At 52.0% G+C, this 11181-nt stretch overlaps 1 protein-coding gene across 2 annotated transcripts in view; it reads right to left on the bottom strand.

The window, feature by feature from the left end:
- MBNL1 (muscleblind like splicing regulator 1) overlaps positions 1–7170 on the bottom strand; it is a 71549-nt gene extending 64379 nt beyond the window's left edge. The window contains exon 1 of one of the 2 annotated variants that reach the window (XM_035334211.1): positions 6878–7170. The gene's annotated coding sequence lies outside the window, so the exon portion shown is untranslated. Of the gene's footprint in view, positions 1–23; positions 225–6877 lie in introns of those variants that run through there. The other variant, XM_035334210.1, reaches the window with a different exon arrangement.
- Positions 7171–11181: the final 4011 nt, after the last annotated feature.

The following is an 11181-nucleotide window of genomic DNA, read 5'->3' on the forward strand; positions in this document are numbered from 1 at the left end:
CGGTCCCCCCCCCGGCCCCTCACCTAAGCCGCCCGCGGTCCCCGGGAGCCGGGCGAGGCGGTGGCGCGGACGAGGTAACCGGCGGCGGCGGCGCGGGCCCCCCCTGGGCGGGGAGCGGCCTGCCTCATCCTCCCCGCGCCGGAGCGCCCCGGCGGCTCATGAGTCACGGTGCGGAGCCGCCGAGCACACGTGCGCGGCCCCGCGCGGCCGCCCCCGGCTTCGGGAGGGGAGGAAGCGGGGGGGGGAGCGGGGGGAAACGGCCCCGCCGCGCGGCCTCCGCGATCCTCCGGGCTCCTCCGGGCTCCTCCGGCACCGCGCGGCCTCTCGGGGCTCCCCCCGTGCCTACCCGCGGGGCCGCCTCCCCTCGGCCCCCTCCGCGCCCGGCACACGGCAGGGCCCGGCCCCGACCGCCCGGGGGGGCTGCGGCCTGCACGGGGGAGCCGCTGCGGGGCCGAGCGCACCCCCGGACAGCGCCCTACAGCCAGCACCCTATAAACCGACACCCCCCCGGACAGCGCCCCATATCCAGCACCCCACACAGGGGCTGCAGCTCAGCGAGGGGCAGGCACTCCGATCAGCTCATTTACAGCTCTAATTAAAACATTGCCTGAAATTGCACAGAGCGTTCACTAGAGGAACCCCGGCACCCACCAGGACGGGCTGGTGGCGCGGCTCGTGCTGTGCCGAGAGCAGGTGGTCGGCACCCGCAGGGTCCTGCGCTGAGCCCCCTTCCCTCCAGGAGCCCGTCGGGCTCAGGCACAGGTCAGATGGAGGGGCCGGAGGACGCTGCCAGCAGCGTGGTGGTGCTCTGACAGACGTTGCTGCAGCAGCACTATTCAACGAATGAGCCCAGCCTGAGACACCACGGCCTTTGGGCCACCAGCCTCGCCTGGGGCCCTTTGGCCGGAGCCACAACCCTGCTGGGCAGCGCCCTGATGCCTGCCCGCAGAGGACACAGCAGCTGTGCCTCATCTCTAAAACCATCGTGTCTCTGCAGCAGAGGCCTGGCAGCGCTATTTAACAGAAGGGTGAGCTGCAATAAGACAGATTAGTCAGACATAAACGTGCCCCTTCCCAGGGTGCTGATGTCCGTGCACAAGGGAGCTCACTGACAGCCAGTCGCACTGAGCCGGGGGGACACGCGGGGCCGGCCCCAACAACCACAGCCTGTGGGCACGCAGAGAGGGACGGTAGGAAGAACTGGAAGTGTTCTGACAGAGCCAGGACTGAAAGGAAACCCAGCAACAATCTTCCAAGATTTAAAGAGAGTGTAAAGAGCAGGGAATAATCTTGTCTCTGCATTTATGGTGGGGAGGACAGGAAGATGGGCTTAAACTGCAGTAAGAGAGATTCAGGCTGGACCTGGGTAAAAAAAGACTGCCAAGGATATGAAATCAAGGCTAGACACTCATCTGGATGAGTGATTTAGGCACCTGCATCCTACCTTGGGGCAAGGGAGTGGATTAAGTGACCGTTTGTAGTCCCTCTCCCAGCCCTTTCTGCCTGTAACCTCTCTGAGGCTTCTACAATGTGCAGTCTGCTCCATCCCCAAGGCTCACAGTTTACCTTTTATGTTTTTAATTCACTTTTTTTGACAGTTTCCGTTAAATATTCCCATGCATTTGAAAAACGTGTTTTTTTTTAAGTTCTCTACTTTATATTTTGCTATATTAATAAAATCAATGGCAGAATTCTTTGTCTTCTGATATCAAAGCGCCAATCACGTCTGAGCCGAACTGACGCCAAAACCCTACGATGTTTGCACTGATTCCAGCAGACGGTTTGCTTAGCTTCTTGTTTTCAAATATTGTACTCGGTGAAACACTGGGACACGGATAAGAGCAAGTATATTTGAATGGATACCAACATGCATTCTCAAAAACCTCACTTTCAGTTATTCTTTAGTCCCTCAAACTTTCAGTTTCTGGTTTCTTCCACAGGGAAGAATTCAGACCATGTCACCGCATGGCCAGTGCTGCAGCAGTCCCCGTACCTGCCCGGCCCCCGGTGATGCAGCTGCAGGCCGCTGCGAGTGCGGCCCCGGCCTCCCGGCAGAAAGTGGGGTTACAGCAGGAACTTTCCGCAGGGGCTGTGACTGCCTTTAGGTTCAGAGAGCGTCGCCAACAGTCACCGCGCCACTCTTGGAAAATTGATTAATCGGAGAAGCGGACACGTGGTAAGAGTCCCGTTCTGCTGCCAGCGCGATTCCGACCACGCCAGGAGCCGCGGCGATGCCCGTGAAGAGGCACGCGCGCCTTTCTTACGTCCCTACCTGCTGCACATCGCTCCCTCGCCCACGGGGAGCACAGCGCTGCAGACGCTCAGCAATGGAGTTGGCCACGTCCACGGGCCGTGCGAGGAGCTCGGTTCCACGTGCTACAGGAACTAAAACGCAATAGCTATGGAAGGCCCTCGTGTCTTGAAGTTTGTGCGTTTGGCCTGAAACTGCTCCTGCCTCCCCACCGCCTCAGGTCGCTGCTCCATCGCAGCGCAGCCGCTTCCCGGTGGGGCTGTGCTGACACTGCACGTGCGGGCTGGGATTGCATGTCTGCACATCCCTTTCTGCCTGCCTTCGTGGGGTGTGGAAAAAGTTTCAGTGAATGCCAGGTGCTCCTAGGTGACTTTATCCTGAATTTGGATCCCTTCTACTACTATTTAAAGGTTACTACACCATGCCGGATGCTTTTGACTTGGAGCAAACAGTTGTCACAGCAACACGCTGTGGCTGGGTGCTGCCACAAGTAGCGGCGCTGCAGCGGTGCCTGCTGCTAAAAAATGAGCACAAGTGCTTGCTCCCCCCCAAAACAGTCTCCCATTTTCAGACCTGGTTGGGGAACTTGAATTTGCCTTTTCCCCCCATCGGTACTCAGGGCTGAACTAAGCACAGTTATGTTTTGTGAAACGAGCTGATACGGTGCTTTTCAGCTTTAACGAATAACTCCTTCACTTTGGGAGAGAAACAGTAACGTCTCAAGAGATCTGAACTCAGCTGTTTCCTTCTTAAAGCTTTTTGTTCTATGGTATACTCCGGTATTAATATAATTAACTTTTCACCGTGTGCGCTCTAACCACAGCCCACCACAGCCCATGCAGCACGACTAAACCCTCTGTGAAGCACGGGAGGACGTGAACGTCCCGCCTCCGATGCTGCGCAGACAGAGCAGCTCTGGGGAAGCATCCTGGAGTACTGAATGTACAGGGAGGCAAAGGCACGTTGCAGGAAGGGAGAGTTTTTCACCATTTCTGTTATTTACCTTTTGACTTCTTCTTATAAAAACTGAAAACTGAAAGGACGTAAAGAAATATCACTTACCTTTTAGGAAAGCATGCCATGAACTTACATTTGTGTTTCAAAGAAGCTTAATCTAGATCAGTAAAAGCGTTGTGACAAGTGGTGTCCCATCTTACTTCCACATTTGCCTGACTTAGATCACTTTGCCTGTCGTTACATAAAGCAAGGGCACAGATGCAGCCCTCAGATAACTGCAGCATTGGCCGCACACGCCTTGCTGGTGTCTGGGAATGAATATTGCAATGGATCATTTGTTGCCCTTCCTGTTTCTGTTCTATCACAAAGGAATACGTGAGTCTGTTTCCTCTTCACATGCTTACATCAGTACACTGGGCATTTACAGAGCAGTCGTTCCGGACACAAAGGCTTCTGCACAAACTCTTTGTTGCCCAGATGTCCCCTAAATAACTGCAGTAGACCAGCATCTGTACAAGCGATCTTTTTCATACACAGAGCTAGCTTTAAAAGTTACCCAGTGACTAAAACGTGCCTCCTCGCACGGGACCGATAGCAGAGCTGGTGCGTGGCCACCGAGATGCTGGCAGCCCCGGCACAGCTGCTGCAGAGCCCCCGCTCCCCCTACCCAGTGCCCCCACCCGCCCCACAGCTGTAAAGGTCCTTGCTCCAAAGCTCTTACTTGGTTGCATTGGCACTTCAGATTTACTTAATTTCATTTTCCTGTCATTTTCCCATTTTCCCCCTTCACCTGCAGCCGCCCGAGCCAGTCCTGCCCCGCTGGGCCCTGCCACTGCTGGATGTGTCCCTGTGCTGGCACTGCTGGGCCTCAAAACACTCCTCCTTCCACAAGACACAGGTCCAGTTTGCTTTATCGTTGGTTTGATGCCTAATTCATACGTGACGTGGCTTCTCGCTATATCCTACAACGCGTGTGTTCTATTCGATGTTTGTTTCATGGGTTTCAGCAGATTCAACTGCGGGGCACTACCCTGAGATATCAAGCGCAAGTTCTGCAGCAAGAAGATGTCCAGGCAGGGCCTGGTAAAGAGGAAACCATAAGGAAATCTCAGCGGTCTCCCAGATTATCATCTGGGATACCACACAGAACAATGGACTATCTATCTTCCCAGCAGAGATGAAGAAGTATTTCATTGTACGCTCCAGCTTCATATGTCATTCAAAGAAAAAACTATAAATTAGGAGATGAGGGAAAAAAGAAGTATGTTGTGTACACAGAAAAGATTCTGGAAGACATTTTATGCTGTAGTCACTGTGCGTTATTACAACTGGAGCAAGAAAGAGGAACCCCTTACTGGCTGAGCTGACACAGACCTCTCAGCAGTGAAGTAAGAAACTGACCTCTGAAGGTTGTGAAACGGCTGCCTGCCCTTCCCTCTGGAAACCGCGCTGCTGCTGCCCAGGCAGGAAAGGCTGCAGTGCTCAGAATTCAGTGCAGACCAGCAGAAGCACTACAAGTCCAGCATTGCAACACCCACGTTTCCTGGGTGTTACAAGTGAGGATGGTTATTGGCATCTTCACAGCTCTGCCTACAGCAGAATAAAAGCACTTCCCACTTCCAGAACCTATTTCAAAAGGACCCAAAGGGAAAAGTTTAAAGGGAAAACTTCTGAGCGATGGTTTATCTTGTAACAGCCATGTCATCAGGGACACAGGATGAAAATATATTTAAACCTGCTCTTTGTAATTACAAATTTCTTACTCAGAGAGATTATTTAAGCCCGTAGAACACAGTAACTCGGATGAAGGAAGCCTCACAGCCCGTTTCTGGCCACCCCGCAGAGAGCCGTTTCTCAAGACATCCTGTACGGGCAGGAAGACGCAGCCAGCGATGCATGAGGCGCCTGCTGAAGCGCCCGCGCAGCAGCGGCTTTTCGGTCCCTGCCCCACCGGCGCAGCCATCTTAGCCCGCGGCTCCCTGCAGGGCCCCGGGCGCCCCGAGCTGGGTCTGGGCCCCTCGCTGCACAGCCACTGCCAGGCTCGCACCTGCGGGCCGCAGTGCTCTCACTTCTGCTACAAAAGCCAACATCGCAGTGCCAATCAATCAAGCTTGAAACACGCCTTGCGGTTGCACTTTATCGCACCAAATGGCTGGAGTACAATAGCTACAAAATAAACATCGGGCTCTAATTTTCCATTTCTTTGCTGGCCATTATGAAAGGTAGATACACAAGTTACTTCAAACGTAGATTGAAACGACTGTGGCTCTCGAGAAACTATTCGGTTCCTTCTGTTGTTTGTTCAGCACTCATAAAACTTACATTCTCCAAAAGGGTCTGACATTACATTTTGGTGTTGCCAGTAAAGAAAGTAATTCTTACATCTCTTTTAACAGAGTGTAAATTCTTTAGCAAAGAACTTCCGCTTCTGCTTCAGAGCAACACGGAGGCAATCGATCTCACTACAGGGCTGAGAAGGTTTTTTTGTTTAGTGATACTATCTGCATGTACATTTTAGTAAAGACAGTACACGTATTTCATACTTGGCACTTCCACTGCACGGTCCTTTTTATTTTCAAGCTTTGTGCAAATATTAAGTGAAAATGTTTTATTACTTTTAATAAAATATATTAAAAGTAATCAAATACTTAGACAAATCTCTACAAGTCTACAAGTGTGTAAATGAGCATACTCCACCCTGCTAATTTCACAATTATGATACATGCTATGCCCCCTGCATTCCCTAGGAAGATAATTTCTTCAATGCCTTTTAACCAGCGGCAGGGGCCCCCTTCCATTTACTGCGACCTCAGAGATGAGAAGCACAGGCACTTGGCCCAGGTGGGCTCCGGCCCTGATCCAGCAACGTTTTGTCGTGGAGAACTGGTGGGACACGCGCCGGCAGCAGCGCATTTCATACCACGAGGGGGTTACCGCCATTTTAGCTTATAGCAGGTTCCACAAGCCACCCACTGCAGCCAAGGCCACAGCGGCTGCAGGCCCCCGGTTCTGGCTGCCCGTGGAGCATGGGGCTGCCGGGGCCAGCACCGTGGAGCAGCCGGGTGCCGCTGCGTGGCTGAGGCAGCGCTGTGACAGGCACAAGCCCCCGACCGCGTCCCGGCTCTGCCAACCGAACGGAGTGAGCCGCTGTGAAGGAACGGACCGGGCTCTCTACAGCACACGAAAGTCTTTGTCTCCACTTTTCCAGAGGAACAAACCTCGGACGAGACAAACTGACAAAACATCAGCAAACAGAACGCGAGAAAAGACGGCGAGGCTCCCGCTGCGCCGTGGCTGTGCGCGTGGGGCCACCGTGCCACTCGTGTCCCCGCCACGCGTCCCACCTCGTGCAGAGCCCGCAAGGAAGGGTCTGCTGGGCAAACAGCCTGGGAGTCCGACCCTAAGGGACTGCCGCTGCTTCAGCGAGCCTAGGAACGGCAGGGTTTTTTACATAAACTTTGCACAGCAAAATTTTGAAGTTTAGTGGTTTTTTAAGCACACTATTTAAACCTTCCCCAACTTATTTCATAAAGTATGTCCAATAAGATGTAGGCACAATAAAACTCTTTAGCTTTCTGAATGACTTAACATAACCTCCTAAACCATCGTGTATCATCCTGTCTTGAGTTTGCAAGGGCTACAGAGCGGGACCAAAAGCGCAGCTCTTACCTGCCTCGCCTCCTGCGTGGCTTTCGTCTGAGCACGGCTCCAGCGCTGCGGCGGCGCAGCCACCGCCTCCTCCGCGCCGGGCCCGGCGGCGCTGGGCTAATTACAACATGCTCTCTTTGCAGCAGCGGGACAGTGGCCCAGCGAGAGGGGAAACGGTGAAAGGCCAAAATAATCGCGCCTTCCGAACCCTATGGGTCTGAGAACGTGAAACAAGCTATTCTCGGTAGCATTCAGCAGTAACCATGGTGACGGGCTGCGGTTTGCATATGTATTTTCTTAAAGAAGCAAAAATTACTGTCAGCTAATAAAAAAAAAAAAAAAAAAAGTTGGGGGAAGTGCTTTTGCATTGCAGTCACGTCCCTGGTGACAGAGGCCGCTGCAGCGCGCGTGGCTCGCGCCACGGGCAAGGCTCTTGCCTGCCGGGCATGGCCGCGTGTTTTAAAACCCCCAATGGCAAGTGCCGCAGCCCGGCCTGCTAATCTGGCGCTGGCACCTGGCGCTGGGGACCGACAAGGCCGACCGACAAGGCAGCCCCCGGGGGCGGGCGAGGGCTGCGGGCGGTGGCCCCGCCACACCAGCCGCGCTCCCTTCCTGCGCCGGGCCCTGCGAGCCGCAGATAACGGCCTCCACGCCGGCACCGGGCTGCTCTGCTGCGGCACAGCCCTCGGCACAGCCCACGCACCCCCGCTATTGCTGCGGCAGGCGCCCCAGCCCCGGGCTGCTGTGCCGGCAGCCGGTGCGGAAGGAGAAGTTGCCGAGGGCCGCAGAACCTGCTGGAAGCAGCCGCTCGTCGCTCAGCCCCGAGGCAGACGTTAGCCACGGCTCTCAGCTGCGCCTGCCCCTGTCACATCGCCGGCAGGGCCGCGGGGCCGGGAATGGCCGCACACAGCAGGGTGGCAGCGGGCCAGGGCGCGGGGTGCCAGGGGCAGCAGCTGAGGAGAAGCAGCGCGGGCACGGCTGTGGCGGAAACGCTGAATGGCTTCCGCTGCGCTTTTTTAGGCCATTTTGTGCATGCAGGCCATGAGGGCTGCGTGCTCGTGGGGTACGGCGAGCAGGGCCTCGGCTCGCCACGCTGCCTGCCCCGGCCTGCCTGGCTGAGGGCACCACGGCCAGCATCTCTGGCACCCGCTGCCAGCAAGTAAGGTGCGGCTTTCAGAGCAGACACAGGTTGTCTGCTTAGCACGATACATTTACCGGGCCGTGGTCACATCCATTTCGCAGGCGGAGGGGCCTAACCACAGTCCCTGCAGGATGAAGCACACACACACACACAAAAAAACAACATTTTTTAGGGAGCAGGACGTTCCAAGTTCAATACTTCAGCACTGCATATAGCAACCATGTTCCACCTTCATACTGGAAATTAGGGGATGATTTACAAAATACCGTAAATTTCATTACATTTAAAATACAAAATAAGCTGTGAATTGTTAGGTGATGTATTAATACAGCTCCCTAGCTTGGAAGGACAGTGCAGACCCACAAAATTCGCATGTTCCTAGGTTTTCAGATTGAAAGTGTTATGGAAACGCACACTGCATAGGTTATAACTTATCTTTAAAAATTACTGGTGTAAAAATGCAAGCCATTAAACACAGAACAGGGCTGAGGGGAAGAGCACCACTAGAGGAGGCAGGTGAGAGACGTGCTGTCTGTCCCACAGCCTGTAGCCCCAGGAGGTAAACTGCTCTTGTATTCTGGCCCGCTAATCTCATCTAATCATGCAGCTCAGCGTTAAGAAGATGCGACTGGGAGTATTCTTGGTCTCTTGCCCTTCAGAGTGCTGCCAGCTGTCACGCCGCTTTTAGCAAGACAATGTTATCTACTTCACATTACCACTCCACAGGGCAAGGGTTTTTAATTCATGTAACACCTTCCGACCCGGTGCTCGCAGGTGCCGAGCAGAGCACACCTCTCTCCCCACCTTCGTGCAAGGGTGCACGAGGAGGGGGACACGCTGTGCGCTGGGCACAGACACACTTGGGGCATGCACCCACGAATGCCACGATGCTTGATGCTAACACAAGACAGCAGCCTGCGCCATCTCTGCACATGGGTTTAGCAGCAAAGTCCTCCTCACAAGATAAAAGTCTTACAACTATCATTACTAAGTAACTTCGCTCGAGCCACCAGACTAGTTAAGCAACCAAGATATTTGGCCTAGTGTGCCTGAATGATTTTATGCATTTTTTCACCAACATGAGGCTTTTTAATAAAAAAACTATCCCATCACAAATCTTGCTTCTCTTCTCTTTTTGAAATTATTGCAGTCACCCCAAATCTACCAGGTTCACGTCATATAAAGATACATTCTGTGTTATTAGATGTTCTGGGAGGTATACGGTTAAGTTTATTTTTGTCAATTTTTAAAAGTAAAATCTTCCAGTTCGAGTGTTTGCATTATTATTTTAATCTGCTTATGTCATTAGCATAGTAAAAGTATCAGGAAAAATGTAGTTACCTTCTCCAGCAAAAAGTATTACCAAGTATTACCATTGCTTTGGTACCAAGCAATCCTTCCCAGATGGGGAGTTCAAATGCAAAGAAAGGTCCAGAACCTTGCAAACATTCACATTCGATTGCTAATAAATAATAAAATCAGCATAAATCACAGAATTTAAATGATAAGGTGATTTGATTACTACTATTTGGGTTTATAACAGAGTTAATTTCATTTTACATTCCCTTTATTCTCTCTTTCAGTTTGTTCTTATGCAAAAACCACACCGCTGCAGGATTACACTGCAAGCATTGAAAAGCTTCACTGTAATCCAATTTCTAAGCAAAAGCATCCATGTAAAAGTTCATCAGTCACCAGTATCTTAGAATTTCAGTTCTGTGAGATCTGTAATATAAAATTAAGATCTATTTCACGAGAGCTTAATTCAATTATTTCATGAGTGATTTTTAAAGACTGCAAAACCAGTTACAGAATAACCTTCACAAGGCAGATACGCTGGCTAAGGATGCTTCCATGAAAGCATTATTCTCTTTTGCAAGAGGCCTGGGAACCATTATTTCCACGGGTAGCCACATAACAAAGCCAGAGCCGCGGTGCCACCAGCGGCGGTACCCAGGCTGATAACTTTCATGGCCATGGGGCAGCACCCGCCCAGGTCAGGGTACAAAGGGGGCCAGGAAGCCTTTTACTGGAAACACTGAAGCAGCCCCCAAAGCTTTGAAGGGCCATTCCTCACGACTGGAGGAAGAAGTGGAAGTACCTGCAGCCAGGAGTGACCGACTCTCTTAGATCTCCCAGCCCAGGAGGGTCTGGGAGCAAAAAGGGCTGTGGGGAGACAGAAGAACCACAAGGGCACCACATTTTAAATACTGAGAAACACTGTTTAAGTGGTAAAGGCTTACTGTAAGCAGCAATATGGCACAGCTTGAGAAAAGCAACTGTGGTCTTGCCTTCACTAGCCAAGGGACTGGTAGCTGAGGATGAACGTGCAAATAGCACTTCAGAGAACGTGCCTTTCTTAACCTAGCAGATGGAGAACAGAAGAGAATGATTGCAATGGAGAAGTCTGAATATTGCAAAATAACACAATAATAAGCTTTTTGAAACAGTCTAAGAGATACCTATTCTTAATGTGGAATCTGGGGCATTTTGGCCAAGATGCGGATACCATGTGTGCCAGATCTCCATGTTCCCATTGAAAAGCTTTTCTCGGACACAGCGCAGGCACTCTGCCCACCTGCCTGGGTTTGCAGGTGTTCACCAGCCCGGACAGAGCACAGCCTCTGATGAGGCCGCAAGACGCCCAGAAATTACAAACACAGGCACACTGCATTCAGTTTTCCACGTGTGCCAGCTGTCTGCGCAGGAGGCCCAGCACGTCCCTGAGACCTCGATCAGAATTAAGGCTTCCCAGGAGAGCAGACATGTTCCAGTCAGAAAAAAATCAAGACGGAAATCACAGAGATGTTTCTCATTGATCACACAGTTCTTGCACAGCTTGGCATAGCATGCTAGCAAATATCGCCCATTCTTACCCCTTCGGGTAATTCATTTTGGTGATACTAATATATGGGTTTATAAAGTATGGGGAATATGGCCAGCATGCTTTTCCTGCAGTGCCAGATACACAGCTGTGGGAGTGTTCATGCTCTGATGAACAAGTGAAACAATTCATTAACCACTAATTAAAGATGAACTTGTTGGCACATTTTTACTCAGACTGTTGTTTGCTTTGCTGTGTTGCTTTTGTATCGAGCTGAAGTGTCACCAGCACCACGCTGCTTACAGAGATTTATGGTAATGGGTCAGATGACAATACTTTCTGTCTAGCTTCTTTCCTTTT

Source organism: Oxyura jamaicensis, chromosome 9 (assembly GCF_011077185.1).
Source record: "Oxyura jamaicensis isolate SHBP4307 breed ruddy duck chromosome 9, BPBGC_Ojam_1.0, whole genome shotgun sequence".
In the NCBI taxonomy this organism is placed as follows: Eukaryota; Metazoa; Chordata; class Aves; order Anseriformes; family Anatidae; genus Oxyura; species Oxyura jamaicensis.